The following is a 26,364-nucleotide window of genomic DNA, read 5'->3' as shown; positions in this document are numbered from 1 at the left end:
GATATTTCACCATTCTCCAAAGGGGAGTAATCAAATGCATGGTAATATTATTCTGCTTTGTTTTTACAATGTATTTCATCAACCTGCCAGACGTATTCAGAAATAATGTCTTACACAGTGCTAGGCTTTAAGGTTAGGAGACGTAAAGAACCTGAGAAAGGGTAGAGTAACTTATGTTGTGTGTGTATGGATGTGTTGTATGCGTGTGTTGTCTGTGTGTCTCTATAGTGGATGACTCTCAGTAGACAGTTCCTCTCCACTCTCTTGTTTTAAAAGGCAACAATAATGGCCAGTAAGGACGGCCTTAAGAGACTCTGGCATGTTGATGCCTGACGCACAAAGGTCATTGATTCCAGGGCCTTATCCTTTTTTAACAATTCGTCTGGATTTTGGCATTTTGTGAACACACACAGGACAGCTCTCCGACAAGCCGACCTTGACAGCGAATTGGATAAATAAACCTTCAATTTAGCCCTCTCCTCTCTCTGCGCTCCTGCCCGGCAGCCCGTCCCACTGGGAGCCTTCACCTATCCATATCGTTCAACCACCGGTTCGACTTCCCTGCGCCGGCATGTCGGCAAGCTGCCCTGAGCCTGTGACAAACACAGCCTTAAAGATAAGCTAACAGCCCTCTCGCTCCAGTCAAAGTCAATCCTGCCCGCATTGAAAATGTAATGCCAATTCCATCTCTCAACCCATCCATCCGAGGATTCCTCCCTTTGACTCCCCCACTCCCACTCCCACTATCACTACCACCACCACCACCACCATCTCCCCAACCCACAAACATATACACATGTTCACCCCCCACCCCCCCATCTACCCATCAGCCCCCTCCCTGATCTCCCCCGTCCCAGGAGGCACCGGGAGTGAGAGCATCACTCCATAACAGGTAATGACGTGGCATTTAATGATACTGTCCAAAGTGATCCGGGCCTTGCAGACAAGTAATGCTCGACCCGCGTAGCGCAGATAAGCATGGCTGAGCGTTCCTCCAGCACCGCGGCAGCAGCAATACTGTATCTCTCACTGGCCCTGTCACCAGATACGATGTGACATATGCGCCGCCGCTCCCGCCTGGCCTCTCCTATACTTTGGGGAAAAAAGCATTTCCTGATATAAGTAACCTACCAAAGTGTGTGTGAGACAAGGGTGGCGCTGAGGAGGGGAGGGAGGAGGGAGAGAGGGGGAAGGAAGGAAGGAAGGAAGGAAGGAAGGAAGGAAGGAAGGAAGGAAGGAAGGAAGGAAGGAAGGAAGGAAGGAAGGAAGGAAGGAAGGAAGGAAGGAAGGAAGGAAGGAAGGAAGGAAGGAAGGAAGGAAGGAAGGAAGGAAGGAAGGAAGGAAGGAAGGAAGGAAGGAAGGAAGGAAGGGGAAAAAACCACTACCTCTACCTGTGATGGTGATTAAGAATTCACAGCCCTCTTTTAATAGTTCATTGCACCCTGCGTTTCCCTGTGAATTAGGCCCCATCCAAAGACAAGTCCTTAATCTGGGCTGGCACATTGAACTGCCAGCGGAGAGGAAACGTCTCAGAATGATGGATAAGGTTAAAAGAGCCATGGTTCTGATCATTTGCTGTAGCTATAATGGCGGTAAAGAGCGGACAGAGAGAGCAAGAGCAGGGGGGAAATACTAGATGAGACATTTGCATCTTTCACGGAGAGTGTGCTGGAGACAGGAGAGTGTCTGACAGCCTCCATCTGATGGGGCTGTAAAATACCGTAGGAATTTAGGATCCTCTGACAACTCTTCCCACTCTGTTAGACATACTGTACTTCAGAGGGGGGGGGGGGGGGGTGTGTGAGAGAGAGGGGAGACAGAGAAAATAGGAGAGAGTAAAGTAGAATGAGAGAAAGCTTGAGAGAATTATTGAACAGGTAGTTTGTACTATACTGAACAAAAATATAAATGCAACATGCAACAATTTCAAAGATTGTTACAAATCATATACAGCGCATTCAGAAAGTATTCAGACCCCTTGACTTTTTCCACATTTTGTTACGTTACAGACTTTTTCTAAAATGTATTAAATTAATTGTTTTCCTCATCAATCTACACACAATAACCCATAGTGACAAAGCAAAATCTGTTTTTTTATAAATTTAGCAAATTTATTCAAAATAAAAAACAGAAATACCTTATTTACATAAGTATTCAGACCCTTTGCTATGAGACTCAAAATTGAGCTCAGGTGCATCCTGTTTCCATTGATCATCCTTGAGATGTTTCTACAACTTGATTGGAGTCCACCTGTGGTAAATTCAATTGATTGGACATGATTTGGAAAGGCACACATATGTCTATATAAGGTCCCACAGTTGACAGTGCATGTCAGACCAAAAACCAAGCCATGAGGTCGAAGGAATTGTCCGTAGAGCTCAGAGACAGGATTGTGTCAAGGCACAGATCTGGGGAAGGGTACCAAAACATTTCTGCAGCATTGAAGGTCACCAAGAACACAGTGGCCTCCATCATTTTTAAATGGAAGAAGTTTGGAACCACCAAGACTCTTCCTAGAGCTGGCTGCTCGGCTAAACTGAGCAATCGGGGGAGAAGGGCCTTGGTCAGGGAGGTGACCAAGAACCCAATGGTCCCTCTGACAGAGCTCCAGAGTTCCTCTGTAGAGATGAGAGAACCTTCCAGAAAGCCAACCATCTCTGCAGCACTCCATCAATCAGGCCTTTATGGTAGAGCGGCCAGACGGAAGCATCTCCTCAGTAAAAGGCACATGACAGCCCACTTGGAGTTTGCCAAAAGGCACCAAAAAGGACTCTCAGACCATGAGAAACAAGATTCTCTGGTCTGATGAAACCGAGATTGAACTCTTTGGCCTGAATACCAAGCATCACGTCTGGAGAAAACCTGGCACCGTCCCTACGGTGAAGCATGGCGGTGCTAGCCTATGCTACCCTCCAGTCCCTCGAGTTCTTGGCGCTGACGGAAACATGGATTACCACAGAAAACACTGCTACTCCTACTGCTCTTTCCTCGTCTGACCATGTGTTCTCGCATACCCGAGAGCATCTGGTCAGCGCGGCGGTGGCACAGGAATCCTCATCTCTCCCAAGTGGACATTCTCTCTTTTTCCCCTGACCCATCTGTCTATCTCCTCATTTGAATTCCATGCTGTCACAGTCACTAGCCCATTCAAGCTTAACATCCTTGTCATTTATCACCCTCCAGGTTCCCTTGGAGAGTTCATCAATGAGCTTGACACCTTGATAAGTTCCTTTCCTGAGGATGGCTCACCCCTCACTGTTCTGGGTGACTGTAATCTCCCTACGTCTGCCTTTGACTCATTTCTCTCTGCCTCCTTCTTTCCACTCCTTTCCTCTTTTGACCTCACCCTCTCACCGTTCCCCCCTACTCACAAGGCAGGCAATACACTTGACCTCATCTTTACTAGATGCTGTTCTTCTACTAATCTCACTGCAACTCCCCTCCAAGTCTCCGACCACTACTTTGTATCCTTTTCTCTCTCGCTCTCCTCCAACACTACTCACTCTGCCCCTACTCCGATGGTAATGTGCCGTCGCAACCTTCGCTCTCTCCCGCTACTCTTTCCTCTATCCTATCATCTCTTCCCTCTGCTAAATCCTTCTCCCTCCGATCTCCTGATTCTGCCTCCTCAACCCTCCTCTCCTCCCTTTCTGCATCTTTTGACTCTCTATGTCCCCTATACTCCCGGCCGGCTCGGTCCTCCACTCCTGCTCCATGGCTTGACAACTCATTGCGAGCTCACAGAAGAGGGAGGAAAACTAGACCTGTCATCTTTTCACTCCCTCCTCTCTACATTCTCTTCCTCTGTTTCCGCTGCTAAAGCCACTTTCTACCACTCTAAATTTCAAGCCTCTGCCTCTAACCCTAGGAAGCTCTTTGCCACCTTCTCCTCCCTGCTGAATCCCCCTCCTCCTCCCCCTCCCTCATCCCTCTCTGTGGATGACTTCGTCAACCATTTTGAAAAGAAGGTTGACGACATCCGATCCTCATTTATTAAGTCAAATGACACCGCTGGTCCTGCTCACACTGCCCTACCCTATGCTTTGACTTCTTTCTCCCCTCTCTCTCTCCAGATGAAATCTTGCAACTTGTGATGGCCGGCCGCCCAACAACCTGCCCGCTTGAACCTATCCCCTCCTCTCTTCTCCAGACCATTTCCGGAGACCTTCTCCCTTACCTCACCTCGCTCATCAACTCATCCTTGACCGCTGGCCATGTCCGTTCCGTCTTCAAAAGAGCGAGAGTTGCACCCCTCCTAAAAAACCTACACTCGATCCCTCCGATGTCAACAACTACAGACCAGTATCCCTTCTTTCTTTTCTCTCCAAAACTCTTGAACATGCCGTCTCTAGCCAACTCTCCTGCTATCTCTCTCAGAATGACCTTCTTGATCCAAACCAGTCAGGTTTCAAGACTGGTCATTCAACTGAGACTGCTCTTCTCTGTGTCACGGAGGCTCTCCGCACTGCTAAAGCTAACTCTCTCTCCTCTGCTCTTATCCTTCTAGACCTATCCGCTGCGTTTGATACTGTGAACCATCAGATCCTCCTCTCCACCCTCTCCGAGTTGGGCATCTCCGGCGCTGCTCACTCTTGGATTGCGTCCTACCTGACAGGTCGCTCCTACCAGGTGGCGTGGTGAGAATCTGTCTCCGCACCACGTGCTCTCACCACTGGTGTCCCCCAGGGCTCAGTTCTAGGCCCTCTCCTATTCTCTCTATACACCAAGTCACTTGGCTTTGTCATATCCTCACATGGTCTCTCCTATCATTGCTACGCAGACGACACACAATTAATTTTCTCCTTTCCCCCTTCTGATAACCAGGTGGCGAATCGCATCTCTGCATGTCTGGCAGACATATCAGTGTGGATGTCGGATCACCACCTCAAGCTGAACCTCGGCAAGACGGAGCTGCTCTTCCTCCGGGGGAAGGACTGCCCGCTCCATGATCTCGCCATCACGGTTGACAACTCCATTGTGTCCTCCTCCCAGAGTGCAAAGAACCTTGGTGTGACCCTGGACAATACCCTGTCGTTCTCCACTAACATCAAAGCGGTGACCCGATCCTGCAGGTTCATGCTCTACAACATTCGCAGAGTACGACCCTACATTAAACAGAAAGTGGCACAGGTCCTAATCCAGGCACTTGTCATCTCCCGTCTGGATTACTGCAACTCGCTGTTGGCTGGGCTCCCTGCCTGTGCCATTAAACCCCTTCAACTTATCCAGATCGCTGCAGCCAGTCTGGTGTTAAACCTTCCCAAGTTCTCTCATGTCACCCCACTCCTCCGCACACTCCAATGGCTTCCAGTTGAGGCTCGCATCTACTACAAGACCATGGTGCTTGCCTACGGAGCTGTGAGGGGAACGGCGCCTCCTTACCTTCAGGCTCTGATCAGACCCTACACCCAAACGAGGGCACTACGTTCATCCACCTCTGGCCTGCTAGCTCCCTTACCTCTACGGAAGCACAGTTCCCGCTCAGCCCAGTCAAAGCTATTCGCTGCTCTGGCACCCCAATGGTGGAACAAGTTCCCCACGACGCCAGGACAGCGGAGACACTAACCACCTTCCGGAGACACTTGAAACCGTACCTCTTTAAGGAATACCTGGAATAGTATAAAGTAATCCTTCTTCCCCCACCCCCCATAAAAAAAAGAAGGTGTTTGTCCCACTGGCTATCATAAATTGAATGCACCAATTTGTAAGTCGCTCTGGATAAGAGTGTCTGCTAAATGATGTAAATGTAAATGTAAAAGCATCATGCAGTGGGGATGTTTTTCAGCGGCAGGTACTGGGAGACTAGTCAGGATCAAGGGAAAGATGAACGGAGAAAAGTACAGAGAGATCCTTGATGAAAACCTGCTCCAGAGCACTCAGGACCTCAGACTAGGGTGAAGGTTCACCTTCCAACAGGACAACGACCCTAAGCACACAGCCAAGACAATGCAGAAGTGGCTTCGGGACAATTCTCTGAACATCCTTGAATGGCACAGCCAGTTCGAACATCTCTGGAGAGAACTGAAAATAGCTGTGCAGCGACACTCCCCATCCAACCTGACAGAGCTTGAGAGGATCTGCAGAGAAGAATGGGAGAAACTCCCCAAATACAGGTGTGCCAAGCTTGTAGAGTCATACCCAAGAAGACTTGAGGCTGTAATCGCCGCCAAAGGTGCTTCAAGAAAGTGCTGAGTAAAGGGTCTGAATACTTATGTAAATGTGATATTAAAGTTTTTTATTTTTATAAATATGCAAAAGTTTCTACAAACCTGTGTGTAGATTGATGAGGGGGAAAAACTATGTAATCAATTTTAGAATAAGGATATAACGTAACAAAATATGGAAAAGGTCAAGTGTTCTGAATACTTTCCGAATGCACTGAAAGGAAATCAGTCAGTTGAAATAAATTCATTAGGCCCTGGTCTATGGATTTCACATGACTGGGCAGGGGCGCAGCCATGGGTGGGCCTGGGAGGGCATAGGCCCACCCACTTCGGAGCCAGGTCCACCCACTGGGGAGCCAGGCCCAGCCAATCAGAATGAATTTTCCCCCACAAAAAGGCTTTATTACAGACAGAAATACTCCTCAGCACCCCCCTCCCTCCCCCTCCTCAGACGATCCTACAGGTGAAGAAGCCCGATGTGGAGTTCCTGGGCTGGCATGGTTACACGTGGTCTGCGGTTGTGAGGCTGGATGTACTACCAAATGCTCTAAAATGAAGTTGGTGGCGGTTTATGGTAGAGATATTAACATTAATTTCTCTGGCAACAGCTCTGGTGCACATTCCTGCAGTCAGCATGCCAATTCCACACTCCCTGAAAACTTGAGACATTTGTAGCATTGTGTTTTGTGACAAAACTGCACATTTTAGAGTGGCCTTTTATTGTCCCCAGCACAAGGTGCACCAGTGTAATGATCATGCTGTTTAATCAGCTTATTGATATGCCACACCTGTCAGGTGGATGAATTATCTTGGCAAAGGAGAAATGCTCACTAACAGGGATGTAAACAAATTAGTGCACAACATTTGAGATAAATAAGCTTGGGACACTTTGGGGATCTTTTATTTCAGCTAATGAAAAATGGGACCAACACTTTACATGTTGCATTTTTGTTCAGTATAAAACTGTAGGGCTGGCTATATAAGTGAAAGTGGTGCTATATTTGCAAATATTGAAATCAGACAGTGTTTTGTTTAGGACACAGCGTTTTGGGCACAGCAAGGCATAAACCACATTAATGTTTTGTGCATTATACACTGATGGCTGAAAAACATTGTCTTACAATCTGTCTTCCACATGGACATGGAGATGGGTGGTAAAATATTATTTAAAGGACATGTGTGCATGCGCACAAACGCATGCACACATTCTCTCTGGCTCTCCCACACATTCCCATAGAGCCCAAGCCCCCAGTGTGTGGTGGGGTTTGATCTCCTGGCAGACAGACTGTGTTGGAGTGGATCAGGGAACCAACCGACTGTGTTTCAGACAGCGCTAATGACACCTCCAGACATAAAAGCAGGAAAATCAAGCAAATACTCCCTGGCTGTGATAATGAGTGTCTGTGCTTAAAACAGTGTCAAAAGGAGGAAAATACATGCAGGCAACTCCATCGTGTAATTAGAGTGAACCTACAATATCTTATAATCAACGTTTATGCAGTGCTAATGACTACCTTTCTGTTCTCGCCTTACTTTGATTCATTCAGCAGCTGACTCTACCTTTTTTCCTTTGAAAGAGAAAGAGTTATAGAGAGAGGAAAGGTGTGTCTGTGTTTCTGTATTATCTCATTGACATTGATTAGAATCCACTGTAATGTAAAGCCGGAGTCTTTCTTTGGTTTCTGTGTTTCCTCTCCCTGTGTAGAGCAGGTGAGACACCCTCAGGGCTGCCTAAAGCTTGCCTGGAGTGCCTGTTCTTACACAGCCACGGAAATCAGACTTGAACACACACACACACACACACACAGGATCTGTACCCTGCAGCGATAAACACACACTTGTGATACACACCATACAGAAACACATACATATCACAGACAGACAGGAGCTGTGTTCGAATACTCATACTAACCGCACTAACCATACTATTTGTGACGTAAATTGAGTATGTAGTATGCTTATTGGTCATAGTGTGGATATAGTTAGTATGCCAAAAGTTCCCGGATGTCGTACTACATTCGTCAAAATACAAAGTATACAAACAGTGGACACTATTTCCGTGCTTTTGGTGCCCATAATGCAATTCTTCAGAAGATGGGCGTGGCTTCACAACATTTTCAGAAAATATGCAGCCGAAGTCCGACGAGACCGGATACATATTCATTGCTTTAAGTAATTATGACAAATGTTAAGAAAATGTTGAGCAATGTAATAAAGTAATGACTTTTCAAATAAGTTACGTTACACGTTATGTTGTCTGACAATTTGTTAGCTACGCTAGCCTTACGAACCGCATAGCATATCATTACAGCAGTTGCTTGTATGTACCGGTATGTTAGCTAACTACCGTCCTAACGTTAGTTGGCTACTAATACATCGAATTTGGCAGTATATTAACTATATGCTATTTAACTAACTACCCAACGTTTAATGACTTGATTATTCATGTCATTCTTAGCTAAGTGGTATAGTCGTTGTGCGTTCTCAATTGACATGGTTAATGAAGTCGTAAGATGTCTAGCTAGTAATTTGTTAGCTATGCTAACAAGCTAGCAAGAAGTTGCATAGCAACAGCATCAACTTCCGGTAGACAGGCGAAGCGCTCAACGGAAAGGATACCGTTCGTTTACAGTATACTAAAATGAACTAATAGTATATAGTATGTAGTATATTCTCCTTGAGTATGTAGTATACAGTATGTTAGTATGGGTATTCGAACACAGCTAGGGTCTCATGCACACACACGCACACACACACACACACACACACACACACACACAAACACTATGTTCTAACATGCACCTTAACACAGACTGGCATATACTGTACACAAACACATAAACATTCACGTGAGTGTATAAGACACGTACACACACTGTCACTGTGATTCTGCCTTGTACTCCAGTGTCTAGCTGAAGCTGTCCTCCATCTTGATTTTTATATAAATGCATCAGGATTGTTTAGTAATGCATACAGCAGGCCATAGCCCCACAAATCAGCCAGTGGCTCACTCCCGCTATCACTCACTGGGCCGATATTTTACAACACAATTACTCCCCGCCTGACACAAATGAGCTGGGCCTGGAAACCTGCAGCAAGCTAATTACACTGGGGGACGTCCGCCCCGTTATTAAAACAATCAAAGCATTTTACACCCACCACCACTGCACTGCCTCTGCAACCCAGGGAAGCTCACCCTCCTCCCCAGCTCTACACAAAACACAGTCCAACACTGAGGCTGGGATGCACAGTCCAACACTACTGGGTTTTATCAGGCTGGGATGCATAGTACATTTACATTTACATTTTAGTCATTTAGCAGACGCTCTTATCCAGAGCGACTTACAGTTAGTGAGTGCATACATTATTTTTTTATACTGGTCCCCCGTGGGAATCAAACCCACAACCCTGGCGTTGCAAACGCCATGCTCTACCAACTGAGCTACACCCCTGCCGGCCATTCCCTCCCCTACCCTGGACGACGCTGGGCCAATTGTGCGCCGCCCCATGGGTCTCCCGGTCGCGGCCGGTTACGACAGAGCCTGGATTTGAACCAGGATCTCTAGTGGCACAGCTAGCACTGCGCTGCAGTGCCTTAGACCACTGCGCCACTCGGAGACTCACCGCTGGGTTCTATCTGGGTATTGTATTGTACTGTATGTATTGTAAATGCATCAGTGGCATATCAAATTGTTCCAATGTATTCAACCTATGAAGTGTTCTCTACAGCTCTGTGGTGTTTTGCAGGTCTCTGAACCTTACAATATAAAGTGAGAGTAACATACAGTACATTCACACTGCAATGGATACCACTGACAAAGCACAATGTGTTGTGACATTTCCAACTAAGACTTAACAATGTGCAAATTATAAATAATTTAAAATGTGTCTTCACTCAAATGAACACCGTGAGAATCCATCCTCTTGCACCAATAAAAAATAAAACACATGAATGTTCATTTGAATTATCCCTTACAATTAAATCATCTAGGTACACCTAATTCAATGTTGTGTTCATGGACAATTTAAAACAGGCCTCCTTCTCATCATTTAATTTGGAGATGAAAGGGGGAGGAGGAGTAAGAGGGGAGGGGGCAATGGAGGTACAGGGGGAGGGGGAGAAGGAGGGACAGGGGAAGGGGGAGAAGGGACAGGGGATATGCGGATGTGTCCCTCCCTCCTCCCTCTGGGCAGTGCCGGAGCTGCAGTTCAGTTCCTCTCTGTCAGCTCAGAGCTAGCTGCTTTGTTGGCTGGGTATCTATGGCCTTGTTAATTGGCATTAAAGAGGCCCAGGGCTGCAGTAGGTACATTCAGGGCAGTGCAGACGAGTGACTCTCAGCTGCACAGCACAGAGCCATGGCAGAGTGGCTGACGTGTGGGAAAATGTAAGGCCCTGCCTCCTCTGAAGTCCTTGGTGGAACAAAAAATGCATTGATAGCATATTCTGTGTGCTCTTAATTACTGAGTGTTTATTCTGCCATTCCCTTCTCACCCCGTAGGCTTTCATACCACTGAACCTGAGACTTTACCAAAGCTGAGAAGAAAAAACTGTCCAAGTTTAACTTTATTTAAAAACACAGAGAGAACAAACAGTACAGCAGACATGGTTTAGTCTCTTTCTCTGATGCTTGAAAGGGTCAGTTCAGATCTACATCTGTGTTGCTTAATTGTTTTTTTGTCTGAAAAATGTATGGAGGACTGGCAGCAGACCACAATTTCAGTTTACTCTGACTTGTAAGCCGCTAACGTTAACAGTGGCTATTTGGGAGATCTTGCCTCACCATGCAAATAAAATAAAACAAATAAACAAACACAACGGACAAATACAAAGTATGGGTTAGCATAATTTCTTAGCATGCTAGCCCACCAAATTCTGATCTGAGTAAACTTACAGAAGCTACCTCATTGCCATCAAATGTTATTGTGCTCTGTTTTTATCTTCATGATTACTTATAACATCCAAACTATAGTATTATATTTGTAATTGGATGTTAAGTGGCTGAACTGGATGAAGACATTTCCCAGTATGTATTAACCCACATACTGCAAAGGCACCATTGCTCTCCTGAGGGCAGCTGACCAGCCTTAAACCTCACTTAACCGGTTCAGTTGAATAGGTAGATGGCTAGCTCCTTAGCACACAGCACAGGAGATCAATGCTTTGGGCTCTAGCTCCCCAACCACTGCCTCCAGAGAGGTCTGGCTGGCTCAAATGTTCAGCATGATTCAGGGGAATATGGAGATAATACTGACCCTAGCTGGTTGTCCCACGGAGAGAGAGGTCCACCTACTGGGATTCCCATCTGAATGGGAGTGCTACCCTGTATTGTAGCTAGCCCTTCCATTACATTGCACATCTCCACTTGAACACGCCTCGACATGTCTAACATGTCAGACCCAAATACATAAACAAAATGGCATGAGCGTAACATTAGCCAGTAGCTAATCACACTTTCGGAAAACATTCTAAGGATGTGTTCAACAATAGGATTAGGTTGTAATCACAGGTTGGCACGTGGCCAGAGTGGTTACGTGTCTGTTGTCATGTCGCCCTTTCCCAATCAGTGCTGTTGGTTAGTTTTAGTGTTGTTAATAAGTGCTCCTTCTGGCTGGAATTTTGGCTTATGCATTTCATTTTGTATTTGACTACCCAATGCGTATCTTATCCTTCATCCTATGCAGAAAGGATGAAGGATAAGAAGGATGTTCTTTACTGTGAATAGCATATGTGGCTGGATTTAGCTTTGTAATTAGTCTTCGGTTAAACTTGATTCACTTCCTTCCCTGGCAGCATACTTTGAATGTCTCACCCATCCTTTAATAAATAACAATGACAATGTGTATTGTTTTCACTAATTCTGCCCTGATGTGATAGATTGTTATCTAGTTTGGGAGGTAAATCACATTTGGTAGACATATTAAAGAGGTAGAACATGTACAATATGCATGAGGATTTAAATCTCTAGTCAAGTTTGACTTGGCCAAATATATTACCTTTAACATTTCAGTTGCATGGTTCTTACACATTGAGCTGCGTGATGAACCACTCAGTAAATGTCTTTTTTTCAAGCAGAATAATCAGAATGAAACAAGTGAACACTGAATGGGTGAATCATTGCATTATGGTGTGGTTACTGGTTAGCTTTGCCGTTTCCTCTTTAAGAGATAATAAAAGGGCCAATTCTCTTTTTGGAAAAGATCGCTAGAAATATATCTTCTGTCCCCCGTTGTGTGTGATGCTGTATTAAAGCCATATTTCCTGTCATCGCTGACAGATATATAGTGTGCCTTAAACAATATGAACTATGTGTTAAGAAATAAATTGCTTACACCACTGGAATTCTTACAGGAACACTTCAATCCAGACCCTCAGACCGCTTTATATAATTATTTCTTGCACATTTTCCCCAGTGCAAGCAGACATGGGTACTGATTGTAATAAAACACTCTGGGTGTGAGGGAAAGGTGGCTACGATGTCAGATTTCTATGTGTAGATGGAATAAAATAATTATTTTTGCTTTTCTATGGAACGCTGTTTGGGTCTTTGTGTGTCAAAAAAGATACACGTAAAATAACACTATTTGACGCATCAAATAAGCTTGTTGACCAATCAGGACCTGAATACGACTGCAAGTCCCGTAATAATTTAACGTTCATCATTTTTTTACATAGTTATTACACACTGATTACACTATCACTCATATTTCATACGTCACAGCTATTCACCGATACGTATGCTTTGATCATGGTAAAGTTTTGCCTCGCGCACCTGTCGCACGAGGCAGACACAAGCAAAACGACATCTGTTCAGCTATTGTCAGCTAGCTAAGTATCTAGATAGGTGTCATCATCTAAAATACCTCTAATTTATAAGAGTTTTTGGTCGGACCCGGTCCGGTCAAGCCACACACACAAGCCAGATGAAGCTAGCTAGCTGCTTATAACGTTAGCTTGGGGCAACAGGGCTAGGTAGCTGGCTAGCTTGTTTACTTTGTTATCTAGCTAGCTAGCTAACGGTAGTTATTTTCATGAACTGAAGTTCAATTTCAATAGGAGAACAACAAGTGGCTGCCTAGCTAATACTTAGTCACATGGATTCCTAAATCATTGCTAAGAATATTGAAAAGGATTGCAGTTTCTGGTAATTCCTTAGCTAGCTAGCCAGCTACCTCAGAAGTTGCTAATAACATCTGTATCAAAGATATTTGTGAGTGACTTTGTCATACTCCAAACCGAAGTCAACGTAGTAGGGAGACAGCCTACTTCCAGTTTCCAAACTGTCATCAATGTTGACAAAATCCCTGATTATTATTCTGTATTTTGACTAGCTAGGATGAATCAGGTGCAACTGCTTGGGGTGTGTCTGGCTGGGCTGGCTGGCAGGCAGCAGCAGCAGGATCACCATCCTTTCTCCCCTGTCTCTGGGATGGTTGCATGTCGGGGATAATGTTGGACTACCTAGCTAACATTTTTGATCCTGCTCATTTGATCCTGATCTTATTTCAAATGCTCACACAGATGTTTTCCCATTCGGTTCGAACAAATAATGGCTTATTATCAATGTGGTATTGTAAACACATCGTGGTCGGTGTGGTGTGTGTGCTTGGTTGGAGAATGTAATTTTTTTTTTACAGCTTTGACAGTGCTACTGACTGTAGTGGTGGCGCTTGGTTTGCACATGCAAATTCAGCGCACACAACATTCTATAATAATATGTTGTTATTTGACGTGTCAAATTAGAAGCTTATAGTGTTATTTAACGTGTGTATTATTTGACACGCAAAGACCCAACCGCCTTTCCACGTGAAGTTTACTGATGTCATTTCATTTTGAGACAAGAATAACTTGTTACTGTATCCCTCAAAATTGTATGTTTATGATTTAGTGAAAAGTAAACGTTCCCTTTATTTTGTCACTTTTATTGGAGTTATTGGAGTAAAGGAGAGAGGGCCAGTGTGCCATCCCTGCCCATCGACAAAGACAGCCCCCTATAACTGTGGTATCTCTCTCTCACACACACAAGCACGCACGCACGCACGCACGCACGCACGCACGCACGCACACACACACACACACACACACACACACACACACACACACACACACACACAAACACACAAACACACAAACACACAAACACATAGGGTCCTCTTACCTCTTCCTCTCCCCTGAGCTCAGTCTCTGTGCTATCTGGGAAGGGTAAAGAGACACATGTTGGGGAAGTGTACGAGTGCTGCATTCCATTCTACTGTTAATGTGTCTCACACATAAATCCAAATAACGAGCAAGGGGCGATCTGCAAACCCTGGAAATGCAGTTTGTGCTCTCTCTCTCTCTCTCTCCGTTCTGACAAGAGAGACATTGCAGCTCTCTCTCTGTGTTCCTTCCTGTCGATGATTAAGAGTTTCCTGTCTCTCCAGCACACACACAGATCATGAATAGTAATTGTATGTTTCAAATGATTGGCAGTCACAACCATTCCATGCTCATCAGAAGAGAACAGCATTGGAACCACCTCCTCCCCATCTTAAACCTAGAGATATCGACATTGCATATGATCAAACACCCCAAAGCATTTGTCTTAAAGATTTGTGTTGCACTGGACAGCTGAGCTGGTGTCTCCCAGCAACGCTGATTTGTTTCCTATCAAATGGAGAACAAAGGGCTGAGTTTTGTTTGTGTTTTCTAATCAGTATTTCTCATTGACTAAATGATGGATGGGGAGCAGCAGCGTGACAGCTGCCTGTGATGCGATTCAAAGCCCCAGGAAGTGGATTATCCCTGGCAGGATCCTGGTGCCCTCATGCCCAGGATGCCACTGTCTCTCAGGTGCACCAGGGCATTCTGGGCAGGCCGTGACGGTAGTGGTGGTGGTGGTGGTGAAGCACTGCAGATAAGGGCAGTAAGGTGAGATCATTCAAATAAATAAATAATAAAATAAATAATAATAATTAAAAGCCCTCCTTCGTCCCCTAGTGGTCTGTATTGCAAAATGAAAGGCGAAGAAGACAACAGTGAAGAGGCTGTGGTGACATGCTCTCTGCAGGCCTTGGCTCTCCCTTTCAAAGCATGCCAAACTTTTGAAGAGGCGCTCTCTCGGTTTATAAATCGCCTCCCTCCCTCCTTGCTCCGTTCCCCCAACCATAACCTCCCCTTGCAGAGATCTTGGCTGAGGCCATCTGACAGGCGAATCAAACTGAAGTGAGTGATGGGGAGGAGAGGGAGGAGAGGGAGGAGAGGAGGGGTGGTGGAGGGGGTGAAGGATAACAATCAAAAGGAATGAGGGAATACAGGTGTTTGGGTTTATGAGACAACCACAGTTGCCTGGACCTTTGACAGCTGTTGATGTTATCAGTGACGCTTGGCTGTTATTGGCTGCAGGTTTTAGAAGGGGGTGAGAGGGGGATATGGGGAGGAGGAAACATCCCCGTGGTTGATAACATTTGGCTGAACTTTCAGATGTGAACCTCCCTCCTGACTCTTTTTCAGTCAAGCCGATCACACAGAGAGAGACGAGTGTAGGGGAAGACAACTAAAATATTATTGACTGGAGTGTTTCACATCTATTAGGAAGAGGACTGGGGGTTGTTAGCTGTAGAAAGATGACAGGCCTCAAGATAATCAGGGGGAAATGAAGGCAGCAGAGTAACCCTTCACCAGAGGAAAAGCCAGCTCTGTGCGAGAGGTCGCCATGCAAAATGGAAAACAAATACAAACCAACCGCCAAACAAGCGAGTGGCGGCCATTAGCTATGAACCCTACAGCATGTTAAGAATAACCGTCAAACAAAAGCTAAGATTTCACATAATACAGTATATCCAAACAGTTAAAGTTTAAATATAACATATCATACCACTGTGTGATTACCCTGGGGTTTTAATTGGGGAGTTCTCTGTCTGCCGCTGAGGAGAATGTCATGACATGCTTTACTCAATACTCATAGACACATGGCCAATATGACAGCAGTATCTCTCTATATGTTGTACTGAGACGTTTACTAGCAGTGAAACTACGCCAAGATGCAACAACTGATGAGCAACCCCTACTGTCTACTTCCTGTGGATCTATCCCTCATTTGTGGTGTCCATCTGTGGATAGAACCATCCTGGGTGCTCTGCCCATTCCAGTGTGTGACTACATACGCCTATTCACCCCTGTTGTGTTTTGTGGTCTAATATGAATTAATCACATTGTAATCCCCACACCTTTCACCAGCACAGAGATTACCACCAAACACAATAACTGCATGGAGACAAAGCCACAAACCAACAAATACTGTACGGTGATATGATACCACAGGATTTCCCTGAAAAAGGAAATCAATTTTGATAAAACATTGACCCCGGTGAAGATTAGTAAAAATAGGAGGGAAGTATAATACACATAATCCTTTTTTATTCAATTTCCTTTCTATTTTTTTCATTGAATGCTAATTCTCTCTGCGGTGCGGTAATGCTCACCATGGATAAGCTGTATGGTAATAGATTCGCTTCATACCAACTTCACATAGAAATGTGTCAAAACTCCTCAGACACAGAACCCCCCCTCCTCAGTCAGAGAAATGGCTCCCTGGTCTTTACCCTCTGTGATTTCTCTTTTAGCAGCATTCATTTCTACTTCAAATTTTCATTTGAGGTATTCAGGAATGAGAGCTAACAGCTGGAATTATGTTTGGTAATAATTGATGTTGTGTGGTCTCCCTCAGTTCTCTGTAGAGGTTCTGGTCTAATTCTTCTGGATGAAATCCCATCATAATTCTACCATCTTCATGTTCAAATCAGCTTCTTGCTTGCTGAACCTTTCTGAAAGGAATATTTTCAAATTCATAGTTTCATTATCCGAAACAAATTCTAACTCTGGAGTTTCAAAGTTCACACTCAAATGGTTTTGAAAAGGATGTGCAGAGCTTCTGCCCACAAATCACACACTTCATCATGCGCTTGTTTATTTGTTAGCAGCTTGTTTCCAACAACAATATTTATCCCTTTGCAAATGCTTTTTTAAATGCCATACGTTCTCAGCCTAGACCATTTTCTCTCATTGTTAAAGGAAGTAGATATCAAAGTTTTAGTAATCAGGGGAGGGGAGGATGGGCAGTCATTAAATAAAAGAGCAATACATGTTGTTCCCCACTCTGCTCTCCTTTTTAATGTGCCGGATGACAAATTACATCCCTGAGGTTTCTCTTGTTATTCTAGAATTATGGTCCCAGTATTTCTGCTTTACTTTTCTTTTGGAGGGAGAGGGTTCAGAACGATCTGTTCTTCATTGTACATGTCTACATGGTGGCTGGCTCTTATCATTCTCTTACATGAGGGTTAATGTCTGGGGTCCAGATATCACCTAAACAACAATAGCATAATATTCACATCTCCATCTTGCTTGGAGTTGTCAGTTATTCAAATGTCTTTTGTTCAGAAATACCTTGAGGAACAATTGTTTTGTACAGTGAGGAGAGCTGCAGTGTTCAAATTAGATGTACCAGAGATGAAGCGAGAGGATTTACTCCGCCTAAAATCTGTCCGCGTGAGATAAGCCATTTTTGTATGGAGGTCTATGAGAGAGTATCGAATTACGTGAGGCTTATTTGATCAAATAGAAGTTTGTAATGTTTAGGCTGTTACAAATGCACTGATATAAGTGGCATTCCGGCAACAACTTAGTTGTGCCTGTTGTTCACACGCATATCTTCCCTTCTCATTGGCTAGAATGGTCCCACCTGATCTCACATACCTTCAATCATTGAGGACATGTATTTCCATTGTTAGAGCGGTAACTTGACTATCTTGTCAATATAATAGATCACCTTTGGTTGTACATGGATAAGGCCACACATGTCACCTTTAGACTCGCTCATGTAGGCCTACCACCAAGCCTCCTGCTCCCTCCCCTACCTCAGTCGTCATCACACTGCAATATGCTACACCAAAACGGACAACTTTTCAAAACTCCTCATGTCGCTTGAACTCTAATAAAATAATCTATGCATGGAGGAATCTGTTTCTGTAATCGCTGGCCTGGACAATGGATGTCCCTGTGGATTTGCGTATGAGACAGAGATGAATTTCATCCTCTCAGACAGAAGAGCTGTGATGAACAATATGGTGGAACAGAGAGGAGAAGAGACGAGGGCTCGTAGGGGGAGAAGGGGTCTGCTCGGGGCGATGTTAACTTATTGAGTGCCATGTGAAACTCCAAGAGGTCTCAAATAAGCAGCGATATGCAACCTGTTCCCAGGAATCCGTTCTGTCACAGAAGACATATGGAGGAAGGGAGAAAGGGAAGAGAGGTGCTGATGGGAAAATCCCATCGACAGACCATAAAAAGTCCATCTCTACTTTGGACTTTTACTCATAGGGCTATGCAAGTATGCTGAGGTATGGAATCATTTGCCCTCTTGCCCCCTGTAAACTCAAGTATCATGAAAGGCCCTGATTAAGGTGGTATTAGGGACTGGTTTCCTTTGAATTGAGGGATTAGTATGGTGTAATACCAATCATGATTGTACAGGCCCTGTATGCTACATGAGAGAAGGTATGATCTCAGGTTACAGTAAGGGAGTTATCAACGGCAACATTCAACACATGAAAATACAGAACTGTACGAGACATGAGCAAGTGCTTGTGGGTATACATGTACAGTATGGGCTTCTGTACATCTGCGTTCAAATGTTTGGTGATGTTATGTCACCACGAGGAATAGCAATTCAAATTCCTGTAATAATAGTTTTAGCCACAGCTTTAACATACACTATTTCCCTCTCTTTTCTCTTTCTGGCTTTCATAAAACTTTTCCCATTTGTAAGGCGCATGGGTTCTACCAGACTATGTTACCACAGAAAAATAGAGCAGCCCCATTAACAGAATGAGAATGAGAACCAAATTTACTGAATCTGCAGAAATGTATTATGCACTTTATGATTTTGATCATATTTAGCACGCTTAAAAATGGCTAACTTTTATCATAGCCTCTTCCAAATATAGAAGTGCTGTGTGTGTAAACCTCCCATTTGCTTTGAGGTTAGGAGGCTCTTTAACTTGGGAAGAGAGAAGGAGAGAGAAAAGAAACAGAGGCACAAGACCCCCCACCGCTAATTTTTTTAATTCGCTTCAGCCATGTCAGCGTTTTTTAATGAAACATTTTCGAAATGCGTTGATGGGAGATCTCTTCAGTGTGTGAAGAGGGACAACAAGCACACCACAGCCGTGCATTCACGGTGTATGGGTTAGTGTGTGTGTGTGTGCGTACGAGCGTGTTCGAGTGCTTGCGTGCATGGTGAGCGAGTGTGTGGGTGTGTGTGGGTGTATGTGTCTTCCATCTTAAACAGCCCGCTAATCACACAAATTATTGCATCTAATTACTGCTCGGGCTCTAATTAATTCCTTCAGTATCACATCATTTAGTGCGCAGTCACACCACAGCACCTGTTTTCGGGAAATCTGGGCTGTTAATTTGTTTATAAAACAAACATAATTTGCATAAAAGGTCTTAATGAATGGTGTAGCTATTTGCCGGGATGCTCGTGGTGTGTGTTTTGGTTGTGTTGAGGGTCAGAGACTGGAGACCACTAAATGATCCTATAGAAACTGTATTGTCTCTTCTCCCCCTCCCTAGTAGTGATTAATAAAATGATAACACTCAGTACTAATTAATATGAGCGTGCTGTGCTAATTACTGTGCTGTACAACAAGCGAGTTGTTGAACCCTTAAAACAAAATCATGTCAGTTTGGGCTGCGATGCCGCCTTGCTCCATGTGCAGATTGTTAAATGGGGAAGAAAGAGTTCCAAACTGGAGGCCTGAATAAGATAAATAAAAACAGTCTGGTTTCATGAGACCATCATTAAAACGGTAGTATTGTAGTGTGTGTGTGTGTGTCTGTGTGTGCGTGTGTCTATGTTTGTGTGAGTGTGTGTGTCTATGTTTGTGTGTATGTGTGTGTGTGTGTGTGTGTTTGTGTGTGCATGAGCATGTGTTTGCATACGGTCTGTGATATGTATGCGTTTCTGTGTGGTGTGTAGCACAAGTGTGTGAGATGATCACAGGTACTGCGCAAAGTAATGATGTGAATTGTTTGTCTGAACATTATTACCACAATACTGCTGCAACTGCACAGACATAGTTGGATACAGTACAGTATGTCTGGTTATATACTCTGCCGTAATGACCTAAGGACGTGGTGAACAGCGGGGGGTTTATTCTGAGATCAATGTTTTCTTCCTCATTTCCTGGGCTTAAATGACACAATCCAAGTTTACTTTAAATAACCTAAAAATGGATATGCTTATCAAAATGATACATGCTTATCTGTAATATACATTTGGGCTGTTTGAGAAGAAGCCTAACACTTTCGATTTGTTATACTGGTTGTTTCTTTGGACACTCTTCCCCCTACTGGTGTGAAACCATAATCATCACACCATCAGGATGTTCTATATGTTCATTACCAGATAAATCACTGGGTTAATCTATAATGCATGTAAACATGCTTTGAAATTAATATTCTAACCAAGATGCAACATATTTTGCTGGGCTGTATCTTTGGCCAGATTGCGTTTTGCACACAACATAAATACTACTTTTGAATGTTGCTATATTCATGTTTCCCTACTATCTCATGCTACACAGTATGGATGTGAGAACAATCACTTTCTTAGATTATTTGTGAAATACTGTATAACAAATCAGGAATAATATGGTTTTTGGATCAGATTTAACCTCAAACCAATGCTATGCCACACCTTCCATTGAGGTACTGTATGTATGTAGATCTGTAGTATGTAGATATTGATCATTGTAGAGGCTCTCAGAGGGCTAAAAGCGTTTGATAAATCAGACTTTATCTTAACAGATACAGTATAAACATAAATCCCTGTTCTACACCACTGCTGTGTTTCACACAATTCACACAGGCGGGCATAAACACGACGCGAAACGTGACTGAATGCTACTAACGTCAGTTTGTCTGAAAGAAAGGTACTGATACCCCATCATATTTCACCTTGAACAAGAAAAGAAAATGAACAAAATGCTTAGCAAGAATGAATAAGCTTGATCCCTTCTCTTCAAATGTCTGTGAAGTCAAGCAAACACGCTGTGAAGAAAGGGCAATTGTGAAGCCTGAAGATGCGTACACTAAAGTGGTTTGATGAGAATTAGCCGTATAGTAGATGGTGATTTTTTGACATCGGTTATTAAGAATGAATCAGCCTTAATAATGTATGGGGCTTCCAAAGTTCTCCATAAATGTTTGATCCTCTCCATCCCAGTCCATTATTTGCAAGAAATCAAATGAAATTCTAAATAATGCCTTGGTGACGTCAGGGTACGGGGGCTGGGGCTGGAGCGGTGTAGTGGTGTAGAGGATGTGCTCAGGCCTCCACCATTCATCACTGTGTGTGTCTGACACTGTTCTATTGTCCTCCTGGAGGTCCTCAGCTGTGACCCACATAGAGAGAGGAGGACAAGGGAACAGACACACTCTCTATTCCTCTCTATTACACACACCCACGTACACACCCACACAAAAACACCCACATACACATGCACGCAAGCACGTTCAAGCACACAGACACACACACACACAATAGAACCTACTGGGCTACAAACACAAATCACATTAAGCCAATCAGCAGCACTTGCTCTCTCTCTCCCCTCTCTCACACACATTCCTATTGTGTGCATTTATACTGTGCTGGCTGCACACGTTTACATATAAACATATAGATAAACAGTTACAAACATTCACACGTTTACCTTGAGTTAAGCTACATGCTCACGTGGATCCATACAGAAACACACAGACAAGCCCCTGCCTTTCTTAAATAATTAACCCACTTGCGAATGTGATCCTTCATTCGGAGCAGAATGCTATACGTCTCCCCCTCGCTCTCATTAGAACACTTGGGTCCGCAACAGAGCCGGGTTATTCGAGAAATTATCAATTAAAATGGAGCATCATTTGCATATGAGGAAGAGGAGATTTATGAGTGGAGCAGTGCATGCCGCTGTGTCTGCCTTAGCAATCCGGCGCCGCTCAGATTGTTTGTGACCAATCTTAAATCGTGGAACCCAACGAAGATGAAGTGCTGTGTTGCTGTTAATGTCAGGAGTCTGAGGCCTGCGCAGGATTTATTAGGAATATTATCACAAGCATGTCTCAAGTTTTTACTTTTAATATGTGCCAAGCTCCTCCGAGGAATGTTTCCTCGCAGCAATTATGCTCCTCAATACATGCATTCCTATGCCTGGCGTATAATATATTAATAAATATAGACGCGTTTTTAATATACGTGCGGAGAGGGGGAGAATTTGCGCGAGCGGTCGTGCCTATAAATCACACTTTTTTTTATAAACACTGTCCCAGCACTCAAAGTAAAATAGGCCAAATGATCACAGCTGTCTTTTGTAAAAAACATAACTAATACCCTTGATTTGGAGAAACAACAGTTTCATCATTAAAATGTGTACCCTACGGCCATGGTTTTAGCCTATGCTAATGTACTGCTGCCCTGGAAAATTTAATCGACCTCTCAAAGGCTCTGTGGAAAGACAGAGAGAGAGAAAGAGACAGCGAGATAGAGATAGAGAGAGAGAGAGAGAGAGAGATAGAGAGAGATAGAGAGAGATAGAGAGAGAGAGAGAGAGAGAGAGAGAGAGAGAGAGGGATAGAGAGGAATGAGAGAGAGAGAGAGAGAGAGAGAGAGAGAGAGAGAGAGAGGAGAGAGAGAGAGAGAGAGAGAGAGAGAGAGAGAGAGAGAGAGAGAGAGAGAGAGAGAGGAAGAGAGAGAGGGAGAGAGCGAAGAGAGAGGGAGAGATAGAGGGGGAGAGAGCGAGAGAGAGGAAGAGAGAGAGGAGAGAGAGAGAGAGAGAGAGAGAGAGAGGCGAGAGGGCGAGAGAGAGAGAGAGAGAGAGAGAGAGAGAGAGAGAGAGAGAGAGAGAGAGAGAGAGAGAGGAGAGAGAGCGAGAGAGAGAGAGCGAGAGAGAGAGAGAGAGAGAGAGAGAGAGAGAGAGAGAGAGAGAGAGAGAGAGAGAGAGACCGACATACAGAGAGCACCTGGTTCCTACACTGTTCTGGACTGCTATTATACAGACAACACAGAACCACACACACTGACTGGACCGATTGTCCTTACCCAGCTCACACAGTTTCACATACAGCAATACAATAGAGCTTGATACAATTGCCCTCCCTTAGAACTCCTTGTTTTAAAGCATCCTAAGAGGAGCTATATTTATGTCAGAAAGATACTCATTTCAAAAGTGAATACGCTGTAGAAATAAGCATTACTAAATATCTTCCAATTTATCAATGTTATTATTATAAATACAATTTCTTAAGCTGAAAAGTAATTCATTGTTTATAAAAAGGTATAGAATAAAAAATAACTATCAAAAAATTATAAATGATAGAATAATAATCAAAACTGTCATACTACAGTGCCATTACTGTCCATACTGTACGTGAGGAGAGGCCTTCACATGTCCACTGTTGATATTTCTTCAAAGAGGGTTCCCATGAGACTGACATGCTGAGCATCCAGTCATGCGGTGACACGGTCTCTAAACAACAAACATCTTGTACATTTGCTTTTGGGTTGTGCATTAATAATGGAATGTTGAATGAAACACTTGACATTCTGCCTCTTTTGTGGATGTCTTGAACCAACATCAATAACACATGTTATGGTGTTTTAGATTTACAGTGAGGGAAAAAAGTATTTGATCCCCTGCTGATTTTGTACGTTTTCCCACTGACAAAGAAATTATCAGTCTATCATTTTAATGGTAGGTTTATTTGAACAGTGAGAGACAGAATAACAACAAAAAAATCCAGAAAAATGCATGTCAAAGATGTTATGAATTGATTTGCATTTTAATGAGGGAAATAAGTATTTGACCCCCTCTGAATCAGAAAGATTTCTGGCTCCCAGGTGTCTTTTATACAGGTAACGAGCTGAGATTAGGAGCACACTCTCCAGAGATGTTCGATCGGGTTCAAGTCCGTGCTCTGGCTGGGCCACTCAAGGACCTTCAGAGACTTGTGCCGAAGCCACTCCTGCGTTGTCTTGGCTGTGTGCTTAGGGTTATACATTGTAGAATAATAGTGAAGACATCAAAACTATCAAATAACAGATATGGAATCACGTAGTAAGCAAAAAAGTAGCCACCCTTTGCCTTGATGACAGCTTTGCACACTCTTGGCATTCTCTCAACCAGCTTCATGAGGTAGTCACCTGGAATGCTTTTCAAATAACAGGTGTGCCTTGTTAAATGTACATTTGTGGAATTTTAATGTGTTTGAGCCAGTCAGGTAGGGGTGGTATACAGAAGATAGCCCTATTTGGTAAAAGACCAAGTCCATATTATGGCAAGAACAGCTCAAATAAGCAAAGCGAAATGACAGTCCATCATTACTTTAAGACATGAAGGTCAGTCAATACGGAACATTTCAAGAACTTTGAAAGTTTGCAGTCACAAAAACCATCAAGCGCTATGATGAAACTGGCTCTCAAGAGGACCGCCACAGGAATGGAAGACCCAGAGTTACCTCTGCTGCAGAGGATAAGTTCATTAGAGTTACCAGCCTCAGAAATTGCATCCCAAATAAATGCTTCACAGAGTTCAAGTAACAGACACATCTCAACATCAACTGTTCAGAGGAGACTACGTGAATCAGGCCTTCTTGGTCGAATTGCTGCATAGAAACCACTACTAAAGGACACCAATAATAATAAGAGACTTGCTTGTGCCAAGAAACACGAGCAATGGACATCAGACCAGTGTAAATTTGTCCTTTGGTCTGATGAGTCCAAATTTGAGATTTTTGTAGGTGACCGGATGATCTCCGCATGTGTGGTTCCCACTGTGAAGCATGGAGGAGGAGGTGTGATGGTGTGGGGGTGCTTTGCTGGTGACACTGTCTGTGATTTATTTAGAATTCAAGACACACTTAACCAGCATGGCTACCAAAGCATTCTGCAGCGACACGCCATGTCATCTGGTTTGCGCTTAGTGTGACTATCATTTGTTTTTCAACAGGACAATGACCCAACACACCTCCAGGCTGTGTAAGGGCTATTTGACCAAGAAGGAGAGTGATGGAGTGCTGCATTAGATGACCTGGTCTCCACAATCACCCGACCTCAACCCAATTGAGATTGTTTGGGATGAGATGGACCGCAGAGTGAAGAAAAAGCAGCCAACAAGTGCTCAGCATATGTGAGAACTCCTTCAAAACTGTTGGAAAAGCATTCCAGGTGAAGCTGGTTGAGAGAATGCCAAGAGTGTGCAAAGCTGTCATCAAGGCAAAAGGTGGCTACTTTGAAAAATCTAAAATCTAAAATATATGTTTTTTTTTACACTTTTTGGGTTACTACATGATTCCATATGTGTTATTTCATAGTTTTGATGTCTTCACTATTATTCTACAATGTAGAAAATAGTAAAAATAATTGAAAAACCCTTGAATATGAATAGGTGTGTATCCAAACTTTTGACTGGTACTGTATATATGTGCTTTTTGTCCGTGTGTGTGTGTGTGTGTGTGTGTGCATGCTGTGTGTGTCCACAGTGTCAGCGGGTGTGGGGGAGTGTGTGTGTGCTATGTGTGTCTGGTGTGTGAGATTGAGTAAGGCTTGACGTTGTGGATATGAGGAGCAGTGAATACGGATCACCCTCCCAAAGGCTAAGTGGGATGGCTTGTTTAATATCCCCCAATTAGAGTACGATTTGAGAGATCAGCCGATGACTAGCCATGCTCACACCACCTCCATAGAGGGCCTGTCACAGGGCGTCACAGACATATAGTGCAAATGTATGCGCTCAATTACTGTGCTCAGACCCAGCCATGGGGCCTAAATGTAAAATGGCAGCTCTGAGGCCCTGGAAGCCCCTGGAAGCCCCTGGAAGCGGTCAAGGGAAAGGCGGATGGGTGAATGGGAATACCAAGAGACCCCAGTTGAAATATAACTCTGTGATCTCCTGATGTTACATTTATCCAGGTTTACAGCTCCGTATAAAGCCATCCCTCTCTCCCCCCTTCTCCCTCTGTCTCTCTCGGTGAGAGGGACAACCGCTATGTGCCGTGTGCGGACTGGGGAGAGGGCTCTTCTGTGACCTGTGGTGGTGTTGCGTTGCAGTGCGGAGCGTAGCTCTCTCTCAGATTCCGGGGTGATAATAGGGGGATATGGAGCCTTAG

Source organism: Coregonus clupeaformis, unplaced genomic scaffold (assembly GCF_020615455.1).
Source record: "Coregonus clupeaformis isolate EN_2021a unplaced genomic scaffold, ASM2061545v1 scaf0438, whole genome shotgun sequence".
In the NCBI taxonomy this organism is placed as follows: Eukaryota; Metazoa; Chordata; class Actinopteri; order Salmoniformes; family Salmonidae; genus Coregonus; species Coregonus clupeaformis.
The sequence above is the reverse complement of the archived record's forward strand: the minus strand, read 5'-3'. Positions refer to the sequence as shown.